This window comes from Brienomyrus brachyistius, unplaced genomic scaffold (genome assembly GCF_023856365.1).
Source record: "Brienomyrus brachyistius isolate T26 unplaced genomic scaffold, BBRACH_0.4 scaffold40, whole genome shotgun sequence".
Classification (NCBI taxonomy): domain Eukaryota; kingdom Metazoa; phylum Chordata; class Actinopteri; order Osteoglossiformes; family Mormyridae; genus Brienomyrus; species Brienomyrus brachyistius.
In genome coordinates this window covers 573,868-597,100 of record NW_026042315.1, presented here as the reverse complement: position 1 = coordinate 597,100, position 23,233 = coordinate 573,868, and the positions used below count along the sequence as shown (strand labels likewise).

Sequence of the window (23,233 nt, the reverse complement as noted above, 5' to 3'; positions counted from 1 at the left end):
GGTGGGTTGGGGGGACACATAAGTGGGGGGTAGGAACTGTGGAATCAGGCAAGAGTGTAAGAATTTAGGATATAGTCTTGTTATTTTAAAGAAGTTGTACATGATTATTTAATTACTTTTAATAGGAACCAGTAAGATGCATTTAGCACCATGTTGCAAATACACATTAAAAACTTTAAAGAATAAGGTCATAGTTATTTTAATAAAGACATCCTACAAGGTGCCCACGGCCCTAACGTACATAATCTACAAGCTTGATCCGAGATGCTTGCTGGAGTACAATGCTAAGTTGACATCGGTAACGGAGCTGCAGACTGTATGATAGTTAATGAAACATAGTTCAAATTCAACAGTGTCAGCAGTCATCCACGATGCAGGGAGACTACAGATTGACTATAACGACCCCGTTTATCAGCTGGCATTATTAATTTTTTTTTGACAGAATAAAGCCTTAGTTATTTTAATAAATATGTTTTTTCAGTAAATGTGTATTCATGCTCATGTGCACAAACAGACACACACACACACACACACACACACACACGGAGGTCGGGGGGCTTTAGAGTTTAACTTTAGGTTGCTGATCGCAATGTGTGACCAAACCCCAAAGCACCCTAACTTAGTCGTTTACTAACTTATCGCGAAAAACAGACAGAAATAGACTTGTAAATTCTAAAGAAAAGACATTAACTGTTTTTTGTTAATGTTTAAAGGTATACAAACTACAGTTGTATCGGACACGCACACAAAAACACTAAAAGAGTTTTGCTCAGTCAAAAAAAAAAACACCAAACATATATTGTTCACGCTTTTTATTAAAATGTATAAGGATTGTTTTGTTATAGCGAAATTTTTAATTAATATGAGTGTGATATAAGTCATTTAGGCAACAAGATTTGAGGAAGAACCTAAATAGCAGCTAGAAATGACCGACCAGGCAGGCAGAAGTGTGCTTTCCTTATCTCACAAGTCATGGAAGGCGGGGATGGGGGGCACATAAGTGGGGGGGGGGGGGGGGGGGGGATAGGAACTGTGGAATCAGGCAAGGGTGTAAGAATTTAGGATATAGTCTTGTTATTTTAAAGAAGGTGTACATGATTATTTTAATTGCATTTAATAGGAACCAGTAAGCTGCATTTAGCACCATGCTGCAAATACACATTAAAAACTTTAAAGAATAAGGTCTTAGTTATTTTAATAAAGACACCCTACGACCCAGGTGCCCACGACCCCAGCTTATATAATCTACAAGCTTGATCTGAGATGCTTGCTGGAGTACAATGCTAAGTTGACAACGGTAACGGGGCTGCAGCCTGTTTGATAGTTAATGAAACAGTTCAAATTCAACAGTGTCAGTAGTCATCCACTATGCAGGGAGACTACAGATTGACTATAACGACCCGTTTATCTGCTGTCATTATTTATTTATTTATTTTTGACAGAATAAAGCCTTAGTTATTTTAATAAATATGTTTTTTCAGTAAATGTGTATTCATGCTCATGTGCACAAACAGACACACACACACATCGGTGGTCAGGGGCTTTAGAGTTTAACTTTAGGTCTGTGAAAGTATAGGACCGCGATGTGTATACAGGCCCCAAAACACATTAACTTAGTCGTTCATGAGTCTTATTGTGAAAAACCACGCAAAATGGACATGTAAATTTTAAAGAAAAGACATTAACTGCTTTTGTTAATGTTTAAATGTATAAAAACTTTAGATGTAGTTGTTAAACAGTCAAACAAAAATGTGTTATTTTAAAGTAGTATAAAATATAACCTTAACTTTGGACGCAAAATGAACAACCTACAAACACAGACAGACACACACACACACAGCAAAGCCCCAAGAATGCGCACAAGCACACAACCATAGGTGGGCTTTTAGAGTTTGCTCAATCAAAAAACATCAGACCCATATAGTTTACGTTTTTTATTAAAATGTGTAAGGATCGCTCTGTTAGAGCGCAATTTTAAATTAGTATGATTGTGATATAAGTCATTTAGGCAACAAGATTTGAGGAAGAACCTAAGTAACGGCTACAAATGATCGACCAGGCAGACAGAAGTCTGCTTTTCTTATCTCGCAAGTCATGGAAGTGTAGGCGGGTGTAGGAACTGTGGAATCAGGCATAGTTATTTTAATAAAGACATCCTACAAGGTACACCACGGCCCAAGCTTATAGCGTCTACTATCATGATTTGAGAGGCTAGATGGAGTACCATGTTAAGTTGACAATGGTAACTGAGATGCAGCCTGCATGCAGGGAGACTAGAGAGTGACTATAGTACCCCATTTAACCTTTGGTCCTTATTTTTTAAGAATTTTGACAGAATAAAGCCTTAGTTATTTTAATAAATACGTTTTTTTCCAGTACATGGTTGTTCATACTCATGTGCACAAACACACACACACACCGGTGGCCAGGGGCTTTAGAGTTTAACTTTAGGTCAGTGAAAGTATAGGATCGTTATGTGTATTCAGACCCCAAAACATATTAACTTAGTCGTTCATGAGTCTTATTGTGAAAAACCGACAAAATAGACTTGTAAATTTTAAAGAAAAGACATTAACAGCTTTTGTTAATGTTGAAATGTATAAAAACTTTAGCTGTTTTTCTTAAATGGCCAGAAAAATTGGCTCAACACTATTAGTTTATATGAGGAGGGGGTGTTTGCAACAGTCACAATCCTAGCAGGCAAGCATAACATGCCAAAGAAACATCTCTTTCATTTATTTCAAAGCAGACACTTTGTGCAAAAGTTGTTTCCTCATTGCCCAAACGGCCACCAGAATTGGATGGTCCTTAAAGACCTTTCATAAGACTTGGAGGCCCTGTCCTGAGGTTTATCAAAGACCAGGTTCTTACACTACAGGAGACTGATGCTGTTTAAGTACTCGATGGGATGACCCCTGCAATGAAATTTGTAACATTTCAAGGTGTATATTTTAAAAGAATGAAGTGCCTGGCCAGTAAGAGAGGCATGGTATCGGATGGTGGAATGTCGAACAGGTTTGTTAGAGGGTTAGAGGAGGCAGAACTATGTTGATGTCCTGCTCAATGGCTTTGAATATGTCTGTCCAGAACTCAGATAATCGAGAGAGCAGAGCCAAAACATAGTTCTATCTCCTCTAACCCTCTAACAAACCTGCTCGACATTCCGCCATCTGATACCATGCCTCTCTTACTGGCCAGGCACTTCATTCTTTTAAAATATACACCTTGAAATGTTACAAATTTCATTGCAGGGGTCATCCCATCGAGTACTTAAACAGCATCAGTCTCCTATAGTGTAAGAACCTGGTCTTTGATAAACCTCAGGACAGGGCCTCCAAGTCTTATGAAAGGTCTTTAAGGACCATCCAATTCTGGTGGCCGTTTGGGCAATGAGGAAACAACTTTTGCACAAAGTGTCTGCTTTGAAATAAATGAAAGAGATGTTTCTTTGGCATGTTATGCTTGCCTGCTAGGATTGTGACTGTTGCAAACACCCCCTCCTCATATAAACTAATAGTGTTGAGCCAATTTTTCTGGCCATTTAAGAAAAGCAGCTAAAGTTTTTATACATTTCAACATTAACAAAAGCTGTTAATGTCTTTTCTTTAAAATTTACAAGTCTATTTTGTCGGTTTTTCACAATAAGACTCATGAACGACTAAGTTAATATGTTTTGGGGTCTGAATACACATAACGATCCTATACTTTCACTGACCTAAAGTTAAACTCTAAAGCCCCTGGCCACCGGTGTGTGTGTGTGTTTGTGCACATGAGTATGAACAACCATGTACTGGAAAAAAACGTATTTATTAAAATAACTAAGGCTTTATTCTGTCAAAATTCTTAAAAAATAAGGACCAAAGGTTAAATGGGGTACTATAGTCACTCTCTAGTCTCCCTGCATGCAGGCTGCATCTCAGTTACCATTGTCAACTTAACATGGTACTCCATCTAGCCTCTCAAATCATGATAGTAGACGCTATAAGCTTGGGCCGTGGTGTACCTTGTAGGATGTCTTTATTAAAATAACTATGCCTGATTCCACAGTTCCTACACCCGCCTACACTTCCATGACTTGCGAGATAAGAAAAGCAGACTTCTGTCTGCCTGGTCGATCATTTGTAGCCGCTACTTAGGTTCTTCCTCAAATCTTGTTGCCTAAATGACTTATATCACAATCATACTAATTTAAAATTGCGCTCTAACAGAGCGATCCTTACACATTTTAATAAAAAACGTAAACTATATGGGTCTGATGTTTTTTGATTGAGCAAACTCTAAAAGCCCACCTATGGTTGTGTGCTTGTGCGCATTTTTGGGGCTTTGCTGTGTGTGTGTGTGTGTGTGTGTCTGTCTGTGTTTGTAGGTTGTTCATTTTGCGTCCAAAGTTAAGGTTATATTTTATACTACTTTAAAATAACACATTTTTGTTTGACTGTTTAACAACTACATCTAAAGTTTTTATACATTTAAACATTAACAAAAGCAGTTAATGTCTTTTCTTTAAAATTTACATGTCCATTTTGCGTGGTTTTTCACAATAAGACTCATGAACGACTAAGTTAATGTGTTTTGGGGCCTGTATACACATCGCGGCCCTATACTTTCACAGACCTAAAGTTAAACTCTAAAGCCCCTGACCACCGATGTGTGTGTGTGTCTGTTTGTGCACATGAGCATGAATACACATTTACTGAAAAAACATATTTATTAAAATAACTAAGGCTTTATTCTGTCAAAAATAAATAAATAAATAATGACAGCAGATAAACGGGTCGTTATAGTCAATCTGTAGTCTCCCTGCATAGTGGATGACTACTGACACTGTTGAATTTGAACTGTGTTTCATTAACTATCAAACAGGCTGCAGCCCCGTTACCGTTGTCAACTTAGCATTGTACTCCAGCAAGCATCTCAGATCAAGCTTGTAGATTATATAAGCTGGGGTCGTGGGCACCTTGTAGGGTGTCTTTATTAAAATAACTAAGACCTTATTCTTTAAAGTTTTTAATGTGTATTTGCAGCATGGTGCTAAATGCAGCTTACTGGTTCCTATTAAATGCAATTAAAATAATCATGTACACCTTCTTTAAAATAACAAGACTATATCCTAAATTCTTACACCCTTGCCTGATTCCACAGTTCCTACCCCCCCCCCCCCCCCCCCCACTTATGTGCCCCCCATCCCCGCCTTCCATGACTTGTGAGATAAGGAAAGCACACTTCTGCCTGCCTGGTCGGTCATTTCTAGCTGCTATTTAGGTTCTTCCTCAAATCTTGTTGCCTAAATGACTTATATCACACTCATATTAATTAAAAATTTCGCTATAACAAAACAATCCTTATACATTTTAATAAAAAGCGTGAACAATATATGTTTGGTGTTTTTTTTTTTGACTGAGCAAAACTCTTTTAGTGTTTTTGTGTGCGTGTCCGATACAACTGTAGTTTGTATACCTTTAAACATTAACAAAAAACAGTTAATGTCTTTTCTTTAGAATTTACAAGTCTATTTCTGTCTGTTTTTCGCGATAAGTTAGTAAACGACTAAGTTAGGGTGCTTTGGGGTTTGGTCACACATTGCGATCAGCAACCTAAAGTTAAACTCTAAAGCCCCCCGACCTCCGGGGTGTGTGTGTGTGTGTTTGTGTGCATGCGCGTGAATAAACATTTACTGAAAAACGTATTTATTAAAATAACTAAGACTTTATTCTTTCAAAGTTTTTAAAAATGTGTTTTGATGCATGTCACTAAATGCTGCTTAATAGTACCTAACCGGGGTTGCTCCCCCCAGAGACAGTTGCTAGTCCATATCATTTCTCACTTAAAACATGACAGGGGTTTTGGCGTTGGAAAATAACGCATTTACTTAAAATAACACATTGACAAACACTACAAATGTTTTTATCCCTTAAATTATTAAAATAACTAAGGTATTAGTCTAACAAAGTTTTTTAAATGTTTTTGAAGTACCGCTCACTAGTTCCTGCATCTATTACATTAATAATGTGCTGGGTGTGTTTTATTGAAAATAAAACTAACAAAATACAACTAAATTATTTTATTAATTAAATCTTATTGGCTTAAAACTTTATACTAATGTGTCATACCCCCGTTTAAGTTACGGCACTTTACCCCGCTGATTAAGCAATTGAAGTTAGATACTTCATCCAGCCCCACAGGCCCGCAGCGGGGCGCCCGGGGCTATGCTAGAGTCCCAGAGCTGTGGTGTTAGACATCGACTTTTATTTCAATTAGACATATATTATTTTATACTATTTACGAATAAAACAGATTAACAAATAGACGTAATGTGCTTTCTGCCGGTGCGTGAATGCTGTCTGTCTGCTTGTCACACTCAGGACCAGCGGTTAAACGAGATGTTACACGCACTCTGCAACAATTTGTCAATTTGTCAATTGACGCTTCCTTCTCGTAGGCTTATCGCTCACTGCCGCGGCCATTAGCTGATCGACATGTCTAGACATGCAATACGCATAAATACCCATAAAACAGGATTGCTGTGTTTTTATCGTTATAAAATAGGACATTTTGTTAAAAATAAACCGTTAACAATACACAACTACTGCTTTTACCATTCAAAACTGCCCGACTCTCTTTCCTCTCTAGCTAGAAAAGCTCGACGCATCCGGTGACCCCTTAAAATTATTATGCCTTAAAACGTATTTAAAATGTCGCATTGATAAATTCATATAATGTATTTTATTCTTTTAAAGACTACTGATTCCAATTTGGTGCCATATGCTTTTATCTTGTAGGCCGTAGGATAGCTCTCTTTCTACCGGCTATAGGCCGTGGTACGTCTGGGGTATTATGCTTAAATTCTTTATTAATTAATGTTGGCTATGTGCTTTATAACACATTTTATACTTCTTTTACATACGTTTACTTATTGTATACACACTTTACAGTTCCGAAAACGACTTGCCTCAGCTGTTTTCAATAAAAGACAGTGGTGTGTGGGTGTCGTGGCTGCCAGCACAAGCGCGACATGGAGAGTTATTTTAACAAGGATCGCCAGCGTTATTCCTTGATTCTTGTTGTCGAAATGCTTAAGATGTTTTATTTTAAATAACACATTAGCCGAAAAGAGTTTCATTGCTTAAAAACGATGAGGTTAAAGAGGCTTATTTGAAATAAAAGATCAGCATGTGTTGTCATACATCTTTTCAAGTTCTGTTTATACCTTTTGATTAACCATACGTAGATAAATTTAGCTAATTGTAGCTAAGCAATCCGGGGGGTTAGAGATCGACTTTTATTTAAATTAGAAATAGATTATTTTACACTATTTACAAATAAGCATATGAAATATAGAATTAGTGTGCATTCTGCCAGAATGGCGGCATGCTTCTCACAATCCAGGCCAACGGTTCGCATCACGACAACAATTTCCGCTGGTAGCCATTTGACAGCTGCTTCACGCAACGAGCTGGCTCAATAAAGGAAATGCTGTGTGGATCTACGCGCGTGCGCCACACAAGAGTGAGAGCATGCATTCGTTTAAACAAGAATTAACCGCGTTATTTCCTGATTATTGCTATCGAAAATGCTCAGAGCGCTTTACTTTATTATTCACATTGACAGAAAAGTGCTTCATTACTTAAAAACATTACGGTTATAGGGGTTTTATTTGCTAAAACAGGCGCTCCGCCGGCGTCGCCATTTTGAAAGGGGAGTCGGCGATGGTGCGCATGCGCCAAACGCCGGACTAGCGATCGGCCATTCCGCCCCGCGTTGTTCAAACAGAGTAGTTGCATGTGTCGGAGCTCCAGGATCGTTTCGTCCTATTTCTTCTAAAAGTTTGCCGCTTGCATGCTTTCTCAAACCTGGTAAATATAACTAAAGTCTTTCGTGTTGGTTAAATGTAATGAGTGATCGCTTCTTTTAAAACGACGGGGTGTACGTTTATTGTTTTCGCTTGTTTACATTTGCTCTTCTGCTGCTTCTTTCGGGCATGTTTGTTTAAATTCACCCTGCTTTTTCTTTTAAAATAACACTAAGGGTTTTCCTTCTTTTGGTGCTTTCTTCTTTTAAAACATTTGGGTGCTTTCTTTTAAAATACGCCGCGGTGCTTACTAACAACACGGGGCGGACGGACGCCCCCGCTGAACGTGTATGCGCTAGCTTGCCATTATCCTGCTCTATGTTTTATTATACCTTAAAAACGTAATCAAAAAAGCACATTAATAAAATACATGTAATGTATTTTTATTCTATTAAAGTTTAATCCCCCAAACCCCCCTATCGGCAACACGTGGCATAAGCATGTATTGATACCATATATGGACATAACGGCAATCTCCCAAAACCATGTCGCCCCCTATCGGCAAAACGTGGCATAAGCATGTATTGATACCATATATGGGCATAAACTCTCGACCAATCAGAATCAAGGATACGCTACTTCCTCTTATGACGTCAGAAGCGGAGAATTAAGCTCCGCCCAAGGTACCACATAATATATATGACATTGATATAGTAAATGAGTTCAATGATAGTTTTGCACGGGTATTCACTGTTGAGGACCTTAGTAATTTACCAGTTATTACCTATCCAGCATTGTCTATAGCTAATATATATATAACTGAAGCAGATGTTTTGCAAAGCCTAGCTAAGCTCAAAATAAATAAATCCCAATGTCCCATTCTCGCCAGTGTGGGGAAGCAATAAAAAAGGCCAATAGGATGTTGGGGTATATCTCCAGGTGTGTGGAGTTTAAGTCAAGGGAGGTAATGCTAAGATTATACAATTCCTTGGTGAGACCTCACCTAGAATATTGTGTGCAGGTTTGGTCACCATATCTTAAAAAGGACATTGTGGCCTTAGAAAAGGTGCAGCGTAGGGCCACAAAAATGATTCCTGGTCTTAGAGGAATGTCATACGAGGAACGGTTACTTGAGCTAAATCTGTTCAGTCTCAAGCAAAGGAGACTGAGGGGGGACATGATCCAGGTATATAAGATTCTAACAGGTTTGGATGCTGTTCAACCAAATAGTTACTTCAGCATTAGTTTAAATACACAAACTCGTGGCCATAGGTGGAAATTAGCGGGAGAACATTTCAAGCTGGATTTAAGGAAGCACTTCTTTACACAGCGTGTAGTCAGAGTATGGAATAGCCTTCCTGATAATGTAGTGCAAGCTGAATCCTTGGGTTCCTTTAAATCAGAGCTAGATAAGATTTTAACGACTCTGAGCTATTAGTTTAGTTCTCCCCAAGCGAGCTTGATGGGCCGAATGGCCTCCTCTCGTTTGTATAGTTCTTATGTTCTTATGTTCTTATAAGAAGAAATTCTCAGAGGGAGATACGAGTCCTAGGTGCCTGCTGGGTACATATTGAAGACAGAGTTAGGACCGACTCCAATAATTCTGCACTGTCTCCCAGATTAGGGGAAAAATTATATTTTACTGAATATTTCATTTATGGAATTTTACCTTAGACTTGGCCAGCAGCCATGTGGATAGATTTCAGAACTACAGACGGTCTGTGGGTTGGGGGGGACAGGCAGGTTGGCCGGTGGGGGCACGCGGAATGCTCCTGGGGGTGTGGTGGGTGTGCTTATATGATTTACAGGAGCCGAGGCTAACAAAGGCACTAAACTGCACAAACAGCCTCCTGTACGAAGTTTTACATGAAAAGGGGCCATGGGCTTGTTGGCGCCATGTTTCTTAGCAGACTGACTAATACAGCCAACTGGACCATCTACCTCTTCAAAAACATCAAAATGGGGTCAAAATGGCCCCATCTGTGTTAATTTGCATCATTAATTATGGCATAAATCAATACATTCCAGATGAATTTTAAGGTAATTTCAACAAAAGCCTGTAATATCATTTTCGACCACCATGTGACACCACAAGCCGTTGGAAAACCACTAAGATGTCAATATGAGATTTGGCAGAACTGAAAATATGATGTTAAATGTATCACAGTGCAATAGTTTTAAAAATAAATCAATGACTTTGCATGACAATTTTATGTGTTTTGTCAAATAAAAAACCTGAAGTATCTGAACAATTTTATGTGTTTTGTCAAATAAAAAACCTGAAGTATTTGAACTTGAACTGATACTGAGCAAAATATTACCTCTTACTTATATGAAGGTTCGCATTATCTATGATGTAGAATAAAAGACACAAGTAAACAATCCATTTCTTTGTTTTAAAGAAACAGATTAGCTAAGAAAACCAATTGCCACCCTGTGGAATCAATGTGCATCACCTGTCTGTTTGTGGCCACTGCCCCGTGCACAATCTGCCACTGAAGATCCACCGTGTGCTTCTCAATGGGGGGCTTGTACAGGGACCTCCAACATCCCCGCGGGGAAGATCCAGGCCTCAACAAACCTGACCACCTAGAATCTGCCAGTCCACTCAGTGCCCGAAAATGCAGCACTTTAACACAAGCCTGGTACAGACCTTTCTCAGACAAATCTCTAAGAGCCACCTGCTGAAGAGACACGAAAGAGAGCAGCAAACCCACCTCCTCCCCATGACCCTCTACAGCAGGAGGGAAAAATGGGGACTACTGCCTCCTCCCAACTCAAGCACATTCTTAGTTACCTCTGGTAGCGTGCAGACAATGTCCTCCAAAGCTCTCTGAAGAAGTCTGGGGGAGGGGGAAACATTTCCGCATGTAGGGGGCCAGTGGCATTTAATTATTTACAGAAAATTCCATAGAGCCAATGTAGGAACCTGAGGTCAGTTTAACACAGGTCACTGTCCGTGGTGCTGAAACCTTTACTTGATGGGCTGGTCCTGAACGAATACAATGGCTGGCCAGCGTTCCTCACTATGCGTTTCCACTGACTGACACCTTCACATGTAATGTGATTGTTAACAATGAGGAACATTTTACAAGTTACTACAGGAAGCAATATTTACATGCCTGTAGCTTTCATTTCTCACCACAGAAAACCCAAAAAAAAAAGAAATAAGAAATACATTCATGTTATATCCAATATATCACTTCCTCATTTAAAATCACAAAACATATCTGACTGTTAATCTCTATGTTTTAATAATTTCAATAGCATTGCGTGATTTGCTTATTTTTTTCAAAAGCCACTGTGGAAGCGAAATTTAAAGAAGTTTGGTCCCCTTATAACAGCAGTGGGTAAGAGAGCCGAGGGCTGCTGGGATTGTTCTCAATGTCTTGTTGGTGCCGTGTGGGTTGTGCTGCACAAACAGCTTCAAGTTATGAGATAACATGAGCAGATGCCATTACGTCATTAGTGCTGCACAAGATATTGTCATGACCTGGCTCAAGGCCATAAGAAAAAGTGGACCAGTGTTAAATCACTGTGACCTCACACCTCTTCAGATTGCAAGCCCATTTAAATGGCACAGAGGTACACAATGGGTGGCCTGTATCTGATTCACTTAATGTGCACCAAAGACCTCATATGAGAACCACAAGAGCCACCCCAGATTTACCCACCATCATGAGAAAGACTAAGATCAACATGAATGAAATGGCCTATTTTGGTGTACAATCACCCCCAGACCACTCTGACTGGCTTTGGGTTTTTGAGACAATATGAGAAGGGCAGGTGCCCTTTTGCGTGGAATGTCTCCGATTCCTGTTTTTCCTTCTTCCTCTTTTTGTTTTCTTCAAGTGCCAACAAGAGAAATTAATGACAATGCCAAAGCATCTGTAATTGCAACAATTTTCTAGGAGAATGGGTGTGTTTTTTGACACAAGTGCAGGGGTGCCAATATTTTTGGCCATGACTGTAATAGTTATTTGTGATTTGTAATAATTATTAAATTTTATCGATCCATCTACTTACCTACACTAAAAAACTTACTGTTGGATGTAATTAATTTTAAGTGGTTACATGAAATTACTTTCTAAGAACATTTTATTTTGTAATTCAAATTTTTCTTATTTTTCAAACCAAAAAGTTACAGCACTCTCATATAATACACTTCAGCCATTCACATTTATAAAACAATATGACCAATCACTAGTTCAACCTCCCAGCCATTTATCCTTCAAAAACATGGCCCTAGAAACATTCCCACATTTTCATTATATCTCGTTTCCCATTTAGTCTGTCCAACATTTTTTCATATGAAGCTGCCTTAATCATCTCATCGGTCCATTCCTTTATATTGGGGATTGTTGAGGACTTCAAATGCCTTAATATTACCCTCATGGCAGTTATGAGTCCCACCATCACAGCCTTAAACTGTTTATTATTCACCTTTGGCAATTCCACTCTATCTCCTAGCAGACAGAGTCGGGTTTGCAGGGAAAAGTAAAGCCTAGCCATTTGTCCAGGAGATCAAGAACTCTACCCCAAAATGGATATACCTGAGAGCACTGCCACAGCATGTGTAAATAAGCCCCCACCTGCCTTCTAAAATTCCGAAACACTGATCAGTATTAATTAGTCCAGTTCTATTTAGTCTAATTGGTGTCCAGTAGTGTCAGTGCATAATTATACACTGAATAAATTTACCTTTTACTTCCCTATAATATTTCCCCACTCTAGTAAGTATTCTTAACCATTCATCTTCTCTATTTTAACACTCGTGACTCAATGCCTCAGTTGCAAAAACTTCCAAAAACTCCCTCCTCCTCCTACATCATACTTACTCTTTAAGTCTGATTATGACATAAACATCCTATTTACAAATAAATCCCAAAGAGTTTTCACCCCTTTGGATTGCCATTGTTTCCATACTTTTTCCTATTTGTATTTGAGGATTGTGCCAAATTGAGGAATATGGCTGCATGTCATGTGATACTTTAAGCTTCTTATGTATTTTGATCCATATATTCCTCGAAAAAGATATTATCGGGTTTGTGTTTCTTATATTGTCCCCCCATTGTGACAGAATGTACAGAGGTTGAAATAGTGAAGCCAAATTGCTCTCGATAGCTATCCAGTCCACATCAGAATTCACATTCTTCCAGTGATAGTAGAGTTTGGCTATTTCAAATGACATGCTATATAATCTAACATCTGGCAATCCTAGACCTCCCTTGTCTCTGGGCGAAGTAATTTTAATCCTATAGGTTTTTTTCTTTCCCAAACAAAAATCTTTTACTATACTCTCATAATGTTCAAATATCATTTCCGGAATATTAAATGGAAGCATCATAGAGAGATAATTAACTTGAGGCACCACAACCATTTTAGTAACATTAACTTTCCCCCCATAAGGATAATTTCAATGCTTTCCATTTGTCCATATTAAGTTTAATTTTGTTCAATTAACACAGGGTTCAAAATTCAGAATTATTATTTTGTCAATATATAAACTCAACAGATTTAAATTTCATGTTTATAGTTCAATTTTGTGTTATATAAACAAAATAATTTTTAATACAGTGCATTTTTTTATTAATTCAACAGCACCCATGTTCAATCCACTTAAGTTTGGAAGGTGTATTGGAAGGTAACGCAGATATTTCTTAAGTGGGCATCCAGAGATATCGTCCCCCCTCCAAGCACCCCTTTTCTCCACCAGTTCTGTATGGAGCTCGACAGGAGGAATGGACAGGTAGAGAAAGGGGTTAGTCTCACACATAATGTAATGCAAAATAAAGAGTAAATACAAGTGCCATGAAGCAGAATTGAGCTCCAGCAGGCCTCGACTTACAGTAAAGGAATTGTAAGGCAGACATGCTAACAAAACAGCTTTACATTCCCAATTCCAAACCATTAATGGGCAAACTTAGAGTGACGACGGCTAAAAAAAACCTTAGCTATAAGTAGGAATGAAACATTGTGAAAAGCCAAGACTCCACATGAAGGTAAATTTGCCTATCGCAGTAGATGCGTTCCAGACCCATCAGCGATAGGTGAAAATCCACGATACAGAAGGATCATATAATTTTTTTTTGAAGTTTAAGCCTTAAAATACCCCTCCCACATGCTTTAAACATATGTAAACTCATTAAAACACATATATCGGGCTATGTTAAATGTCGGGCTAAGGATATGAGTAACATAATAATAATAATAATAATAATAATAATAATAATAATAATAAAATAATAATTTTTAATATATATACACACACACAACTTTCTCTCTATATATGTAATGGAATATATAAAAATTAAAATATATATGGCTCTTACACATTCTTTTCATCCTTCTTCATGTAGCGTACTGTTGATTCATTCAAGCCGTAATGTCAAGCGCCGTCCGCATAACGCTTTCCTTCCCGAAGCACATCCAGAAGTTTTACCTTCTCCTGAATGGTCAACGTCTTCCATCGTAGGGCTTAGAACAAAACGAAAACAATCGGACCACAAACAATGTACGGGATACGCAGAGAATTGTGAAGCGTCGGAGGAAAATCCGCGATATAGTGGGGAATCGCTGTAATGTGAATTCTGCCAATCCTGGTTTTCAGCACCATGGACAGAAACCTGTCGTTTATAGGGACCTATTATGCCCATTTTCACTGTTCATAATTGGATTTTTATGGTCTGCTAGAATAGATTCACCCTTTTAATAGGTGATATCCTAGAATCCAATATATTATTGCAGGGCTGTTTTCATTTGATGTTAACCAAATGTGATATATTTATTTTTACTTTTGATATCTCGTCCTTTTCCCCTTATCTGATAAGAGCCGCTGTCCGCTGAGACAAGTTGGTGTGTTTTTACTGCTCACTGAAAAGTGGGTGGTGCGGACATTGTGTATTACATCACACTATGAGACAGTCACTGATTGGTGGGCTCTGAGGGGGCAGTGTGACCTGAAAATCATCCATCAATCAACCCAGGATGGGGGGCCAGCCCATCGCAGGGCACACTCACACACCATTCACTCACACATGCTCTCCTACGGGCAATTTAGCAAGTCCAATTAGCCTCAGCATGTCTTTGGAATGTGGGGGGAAACCAAAGTACCCAGAGGAAACCTCACGACGACATGGGGAGAACATGCAAACTCCGCACACATGTGACCCATGCGGAGACTCGAACCTGGGACCCAAAGGTGTAAGGCAACAGTGCTAACCACTGTACCGCTCCTGAAAATCATGAACCATTTTAAATATTGAAGTATTTTTGAAATATTTATTAATTTTAAATATTTATTAAATCAAAACATTGGGCAGTATACATGTTATAGGTACTTATTAATGAATAAGCAATATAATAAGATTCAATTTTGCTTTCACTACTTAAAGCGCCAGAACATCGTATTTGAAAAATTCAACAGCAATATCCCTTACCAGAAATCAGGAACAGGTTAAGAAAATCCACAGACTTCGTCGCGAGCAGTTGAATATACGAACTATTTCCTTCTACCCGACGCCACACACCAATAATATCACTGCGCAGCAGATATTGCCAGGGAGCTCACGCTTGTGTCTAATGTGCAGTGATACGAGTAGTGTACTTCGATAGAAGCCCGACATTTCTACGGCTGATATTTCCAAACCTGAACAACTCCCAGCAGAACTTTGATGAATATATAACATTAAGACCCCTCTAAAATATCTTTTTATAGTTTTGGGTGAACCTCCCATTTAAACGAAGTACATAGTGGTGCCCATGAATTTGAAAGCCTCACCTCGCTTTTCCACAACGTGTCAGCAGCGCCACCATCTTGGAGCGGTAATTAGACATAAACAAGCAACATGTCAGGGTGTAGATGGAAAGACCTTTTAGCCATAACTTCTTTACTAATTAACGCATTTATATCTTACAATTATTTTGAATAAATAAACAAGCCCACCACTACTGCCCCCCCCAAATTTATGTAGTATTGCTCATAGTATTCTCAACAAAAACTAATGCTAGTATCCCGTCAGTGTCACAGGCAAGTAAACATGTTATGTATCTTATTTGACCGTACTGCAGATTTTTTTACCTGTGAAATGTGGTTCCCTGTTTTCTAGTTTTAACATTCCTCATGTTGTTGCTGTGACGTCCGCTCCGTCCGCTCCTCGTGTGTGCCACGCCCCCTGATTACCCACGTGTGCTTCCCTGATCGTCTCCAGCTTTGTCCATTTACTTTGCTTGGTCCTGTCTTATTTAAGTCCTGGTCTTACCTGCTTGCCTTGTCTGTCATTGATGTTAGTCGCGTCAGATGTTACCTGCTACCCGTTCCCCCGATTCCCTTATTAAAACCCCAGTTTGCCCCATAATTCGCCTGTCTGCCTCAGTTTAATTGACACTTAACGAAGTAATCTGAGACCTGAGATATAACATTAGCAACAATGGTCATTTTTTACAATCATGAATTTTAACATTGAGGACGTGTGTCTCATGTCATTTTCACATAGAGGGAGTTTAATTGTTTTTATCTGTGTCTGTGTGTCAACATATGTCTATTTAGTTATGTCACTCAAATGTATGATTAGTATCGACATTTCGGTAGACTGCTATATTGTAATAAAACGGTATGGTCCTCTGGGAGTTGGGCAGTAGAAAGGAAATGTAAAGTATAAATAAGAAATACTATTAATGAAGTAGCCGCCCTATCCTTTTACTTTGTATGGAGTGTGCATACAAGACACAAATAATGCAGTTGTACTGTTATGTATATAATTTAAAAGGTATACTTGCCAGCAAAAGATTGAGTTAATAAAATTAAATGAAAAGTATTAAGACCCCTTGTCATTCATAGTATTATATACTTCTTAATTTTACAAAGACTTTTTTCCTATCATATTTTGAAGTTTTTGAAGTTGATAATCTGGAAAACTGCTGCCTGGGATCAACTATCCATTCTTGACTCTTGGAATAGGAATCGAAGTCGAATAAAACAGCCTTACAGCACCCTCTTGTGACATACAGTAATATGGAAAACAGAACAATTACTAACTGAACGCAACATCCCCCCTTTACTTATGTATTCGTCTTCCTGCAGCAGCACTGTATTCTATTAAAGACACGCCTTACCTGTAACATTTCTTCCTATAAGGTCATTACACCCCAGACAAAATAGAATGTAAGTTCAACAAAAAACATTGTGCTTGTGCCTTCCTGTAACTGCACAACCTTTTCACTATGAACTGCCTGTTTTGCTTCCAACAGAAATCAATTACAATTAGAAATGTTCCATTCACTGAGGACCACAGTAAGAGGATCTACGAACAACTGTTATATATTTTATACTGAATCTATCTTTTCCTTTAAGTTATCTCTTTCTAACCAGAAAATCACGCTCAGAACATGCATTTCATTTCTTTGTTTAATTCTGTGAAGTTCCATAGTCCTTGAGCCGATGATGGTTTGTGTGCCCTGGCTGCACAGCTTCCAGTTCCTTAGGCCATTCCAAGCTCAACTGTTCCTTCAGGACCAGTCTTTGGCAGGGCTGGAAATTTGGGAAGTCCACTGGGTACTGAGGCCAAATGGGCAGCATGCCATGCTTTCCCGTCAGCCAGGATGGGTCTCGATGGGTGCAGAGAATTTCTGATGCCCTTTTTGCACATGCGCTGGTTTCCACAGCCGCACTCTGTGCCCTTCTCTGAATGAGGGAGTGCGAGCTCCCTGTCTTGCATCACAGTACTGTTTCATGCGAGGTTGGCAAAGAGACACCCAGCAATGCACTTTATTATCATGTCACTTAATTATCACTTATGCCCCTTCAGTAGCAGGCCAAGTACAAACACTACACAAGCAGAGTATTCTGTGGGGAAAAATTAATGTCCTCAACTGCTGAGAGCAGCGTGCTCTGTGCTCATTACATCTGTGAGCTCATTACTCTCTGTAGTGCTTTTCAATGCTGCATTGAGCAGCTGCCAAGATGTTATGCTGCCTCTGAGGATAACTGTTTGTTTAGAAGTAGAATAATTCAGAATAATTCAGAAGATGGATACAGATTTTCTCTTTTTAAACAAGACACTGGCTCACTCATAATTGTCCAGTAAGAGGTAAGGAGCATTCCTATTGAACAATCATGACTTCTAGCTTAAGTTAACTCCGCTAACTGAGAAATCCTGCTTAGTGGAACACCTCCCTGGTCAGAAGAGAACAACTACAACAACCAAGAGTCACTACCTGGCTTCTGGTTATTCTGCATTAGCTCACAGCTCAGACTGGGAGTCATTTCATAATGAATCGACTCCTCAAGTCCAAGCCTTGCAGTGGACTGCAAAGCATCCAGGGACACTGCGCAGCACGTTAAAGGACAGCTCTTATGGAGTGACCACTAAACGTAAAAGTTGAAAAATAAATCATTTAAAAAATGTTAAATGAATAGTTAAGGAAGATGTAGCATTTGATTATGTCCATGCATTTTATAATCTATTCAGTACAGGATCATAGGGGAGTCACAATAGGACATACTGTAAGGAAGTGGAATATTCTGCTAAGAAGGTCAGTGCATCATAGGACTCACTGACAGACACAGACACACACAGGCACAAGGAAACAAGCAGCAGAACATGCATATGACATGCAGAGCTCAGCCATGATGTTAAGAGCACGACACCCTGAGCCAACAAGCCTGTAGGACCTAAGAACAAACTTAGATTTGGGTTTAAAGTGTTCTATCTGGGATTTTCTTGCTGTTGGTACTACAGCCAGACACACAACAGTCTGTAGTCATGATCGTCTTTCCCCAGCAAAATAGTCTAATTTTCTTTCATGCGTACTTTGACACAGACATCAGCTTAATACAATGCATAAGGCTCACAAGTTGAAACTTCAAGAATAGGCACAGACCATGACATCACCTTAAAACCAGCTTGGAAGGTGATGAAATTGTAACCTGGCTGTCTTCATCGCCTGATTTAATCCCCATCATTAACTATGGGGCCTTAATGTAGCATAAGATTAACCACGATCACAAACATTACACTTCTCAGAGCGGCATCTAGGAGGTTGTGAGTGAGTGTGTGTGTGTGTGTGAACTGATACCAGGCTCATGATGGTCATTGACAAGAAAGGGCATTAAACTTGGCAAAAGGGACCGTAAAGAATGGCAGATTGTTTTTCTCTATATAAATTCAATAACTAACTAAGTCTGCTTTTATTATTGTTTCTCTTAATACGAGAAAGAGAAAAATCCATCAGTTTCTTTTGTTTTCGTTTGTGACTAATTTTCTCTAAAAAAGAATTTACTTTTAGCAAGACAAAACTTCTGAATTCATTTTCTCAGTCTGTCAGTTTACTACATGTATAAGAATTAAAGATGTCTTATTTGTTGCATTTCGTTAATATTTGAAAGTGATTTTATTACAGTGAATCTCATGACATCATTCTTTTGTTATCCCTAAAGTTAACAGGAACGTTTGTAGCTCCAAAAAGCAGTGCATAATTCGACTGACGATCGCCACGTACTACGGACTAAAAGTTTGGCCCCTTATCCTTTGCAAAAGTTTCACTGCAGCTTTTTTTCCTCATTAACGTCAAAGCTGTGAAGAACTGAGAAAGTTCTTTTTTGAAGATAAAAAAAAGTTTGGAGGAGTTTTGAAGAATCTTGTTGTCACGTTCAAAGCCGGACGGAACGGCGATCGTGCGAGGCGAACGGGCAGGAAGCAGGCGGACAGGCGGAAGTCAGGGTAAACCAGGGATTTAATAAATAAACAGGGAGCAGGAGACATGAAACGCTAACTAACATCAATGACAGACAATGGACTCAGGTAAGACACGGACTGAAATACACAGGACTGAGCAAATTAACTAGACACAGCTGGGTACAATCGGGCGAAAACACGTGGGTAATCAGGGGGCGTGGCACACAGGAGGAGCGGACGAGCCGGGCATGACACTTGTTTTATGAATATAGATTTTCCCAACAATATAATTTTATTGAGTAAAAGATAAAGCGTATCATCATTTAGGACAACACCAAAGATAATATCATTACAAGTAAAGGAAGTCAAAAAATGAAATTTTGTACTTGTTGAGAAGCAACAAGAGAAGAACAAGTGGTCCAAAGTTTCTATGTCATTATTTTAAAAGTATTATTATCAAAGTTAAACTTAGTATGAAGAAATTAATTACAGGGATATATAGCATTGAATACTTTAAAGTGTAACTCTGACTTTGGGGGGTATTGGATAATAAATATATTTAGTGCAAATGTGTTTACTGGTTGATTTGAATTTTTATTGGAAAGGTGACGAAATAGTTCATAAGCAACGTCTAATAATATTATGTCTAATAATTTCATTTAGGAATTTACCCTACTTATAAAATAATACCATTGTATTGGAGAGGAGGGAGGCTATGAAATAGGAGAAGGGGAGAATTGTTTAAAAGGTTCCTGACCAACATTAAATGTGCAGCTGGAATAGATTTTAGAACAATATCAAACTCTTTTTTAATAAACTGTATTATGTTTTAAACAAAAGTTTTCAAAAAACAGAACATTTCCTGTGATGTCCAATAGATGCAAAGCTGACCAGATGTTCTTCTCTACCCAACGTTCATGGTACGGGGACTGATTTCTGTGGGTAATATATCTATTATTCCAAATAGGTACCAAGTTTGGACTGAAAAATAATAAGAGCATAAGAAATTTACAAACGAGAGGAGGCCATTCAGCTCATCAAGCACGTTTGGGGAGAACTTAACTAATAGCTCAGAATTTTTTAATTCTTATCTAGCTCTGATTTAAAGGAACCCAGGGTTTTAGCTTGCACTACATGAACAGGAAGACTGTTCCATACTCTAACTACACGCTGTGTAAAAGTGTTTTCTCAAGTTCAGTTTAAAATGTTCTCCCACTAATTTCCACCTATGGCCATGAGTTCTAGTATTTAAACTAATATTGAAGCAGCCATTTGGCTGAAGAGCATCTCGACCTGTTAGAATCTTATATACTTGCAGGCTCATAAGAACATAAGAACATAAGAACATAAGAACATAAGAACTATACAAACGAGAGGAGGCCATTCGGCCCATCAAGCTCGCTTGGGGAGAACTAAACTAATAGCTCAGAGTCGTTAAAATGTTATCTAGCTCTGATTTAAAGGAACCCAAGGATTCAGCTTGCACTACATTATCAGGAAGGCTATTTCATACTCTGACTACACGCTGCGTAAAGAAGTGCTTCCTTAAATCCAGCTTGAAATGTTCTCCCGCTAATTTCCACCTATGGCCACGAGTTCGTGTATTTAAACTAATGCTGAAGTAACTATTTGGTTGAACAGCATCCAAACCTGTTAGAATCTTATATACCTGGATCATGTCCCCCCTCAATCTCCTTTGCTTGAGACTGAACAGATTTAGCTCAAGTAACCGTTCCTCGTATGACATTCCTCTAAGACCAGGAATCATTTTTGTGGCCCTACGCTGCACCTTTTCTAAGGCCACAATGTCCTTTTTAAGATATGGTGACCAAACCTGCACACAATATTCTAGGTGAGGTCTCACCAAGGAATTGTATAATCTTAGCATTACCTCCCTTGACTTAAACTCCACACACCTGGAGATATACCCCAACATCCTATTGGCCTTTTTTATTGCTTCCCCACACTGGCGAGAATGGGACATGGAAGCATCAACATACACACCAAGGTCTTTCTCATGATCAGCTACCTTTATTTCAGTGACACCCATGAAATACCTGTACTTTATATTTCTGCTCCCTAGATGGAGTACCTTACATTTATCGACGTTAAATTTCATCTGCCAGGTATCGGCCCAGTCACTAATTAAATCAAGATCCCGCTGTAGCTGCTGAGCCACTAATTCAGTATCTGCTACACCACCCACCTTGGTGTCATCTGCAAATTTCACCAGTTTACTGTATATATTGGTATCCATATCATTTATGTAAATTAGGAACAATAGTGGTCCTAAAATCGAACCCTGCGGTACCCCACTATGAACGCAAGCCCACTGTGACATTGTGCCTCTTATAACTACTCGCTGTTTCCTATCTGTTAACCAGTTATCAATCCAGGTCGCTACGGTACCTAAAATACCAGTCGCTTTGAGTTTAAGTAGGAGCCTCTTGTGGGGGACAACATCAAAAGCCTTTAGGAAATCTAAGTAGATGACATCATAGGCCTTCTTATCATCAACTTCCTGAGTAGCTTCCTCAAAAAACTCCAACAGATTTGTTAAACAGGATCTACCTCTCCTAAATCCATGCTGGCTATCCCGCAAAATGTTATTGGAGTCCAGGTAATCTATAATTTTCTCTTTGATTAAAGCCTCCATAACTTTACCAGTTATACAAGTTAGACTGATTGGCCTATAGTTAGACAAATTACTTCTATCCCCTTTTTTGAAAATAGGCGTTATGAAGGCGTGCTTCCAATCAGAAGGTACCACACCTTCAGATAAGGATTTTTGAAACAGTAAAGTTAAGGGTCGGCAAATAATATCCCTCATCTCTTTTAACACTATAGGTAAGATGCCATCCAGCTCAGAAAGTCAGGGCCGTGGGAATTTGGCCAGTGGGGCAACCGGCAGACCTGAGCTTATGACCAGGACACTTGACTCACAATGGAAGCTCAGAAAATTATAAGCAAGCCTGCAAAAGTGACATGAATGGATCTGTGGTAAAATGCATCTTGGGGCCGAGACATTATCACTCACAGTTCAGGAGAAGATGACATCCATCCATGGATCTCGGTCAAATGCGCTCATTGAGTTTCCGCTATGCCTTTATCATTTAATGTTTGTACTTAGCTATAGAGTGGCAGGAACACAAATGAATGGGGAGTTTAAAAAAAAAAAAAACATTTGCATTACAGCAATACGTCACACATGACTATGTAAGGGAATAGATGAAACCCTGCATACATCACTATACCAAAGCAATTCAGTACAAAGTGCACTGACATGATTCATATGATTCCTGGTTTATTTGGAAAATTTAGGTCCACCATCAGCTAGGTGTTATATTTATGATGCACATTGATGACACCATTTGGCTGACACAATATCAGACTGAACTTATTTTATAATTTTAAAGGTTTAAATATGGTTCTGGGTGTTGGACATCCTGTCAGCCTTCCCCCCAAGAGAGAGTAAATGACTGCAGGGCATTACAAAGGTCCAGAATGGATTTTTCATTTACAGGTGTCTTCTTTGCCTCTCGTGACCAGTATCTCACTCCGGACCAGTGGTGGATCTCGTACTCAGCCACAGAGAATGGGTCCTCCCGCCCAGTGGATCTCCTCATCCCCTCAGCCACTGATTCCCTCCAAACTGATGGGGTAACTATGGTTGGCAGAAGTGGGGTTTGTTGTTCACTGTCATCCGCTTGACATTGATGGACCACTTGCTGAGGCTGAGGATGGTGGTATTTACATATCCTCACTGTTA

The 23,233-nt window shown here is 39.0% G+C and overlaps 2 protein-coding genes across 4 annotated transcripts in view; both read left to right on the top strand.

The window, feature by feature from the left end:
* The window catches only part of LOC125722577 (G-protein coupled receptor family C group 5 member B-like), a 392,822-nt gene that overhangs the window by 96,198 nt on the left and 273,391 nt on the right, over window positions 1-23,233 (top strand). The window lies entirely within an intron of this gene.
* LOC125722602 (cytohesin-2-like) overlaps window positions 7,758-23,233 on the top strand; it is a 123,584-nt gene continuing 108,108 nt past the window's right edge. Inside the window, exon 1 of one of the 2 annotated variants that reach the window (XM_048998792.1) lies at window positions 7,758-7,853. The gene's annotated coding sequence lies outside the window, so the exon portion shown is untranslated. The remainder of the gene's footprint in view (window positions 7,854-23,233) is intronic. The other variant, XM_048998791.1, reaches the window with a different exon arrangement.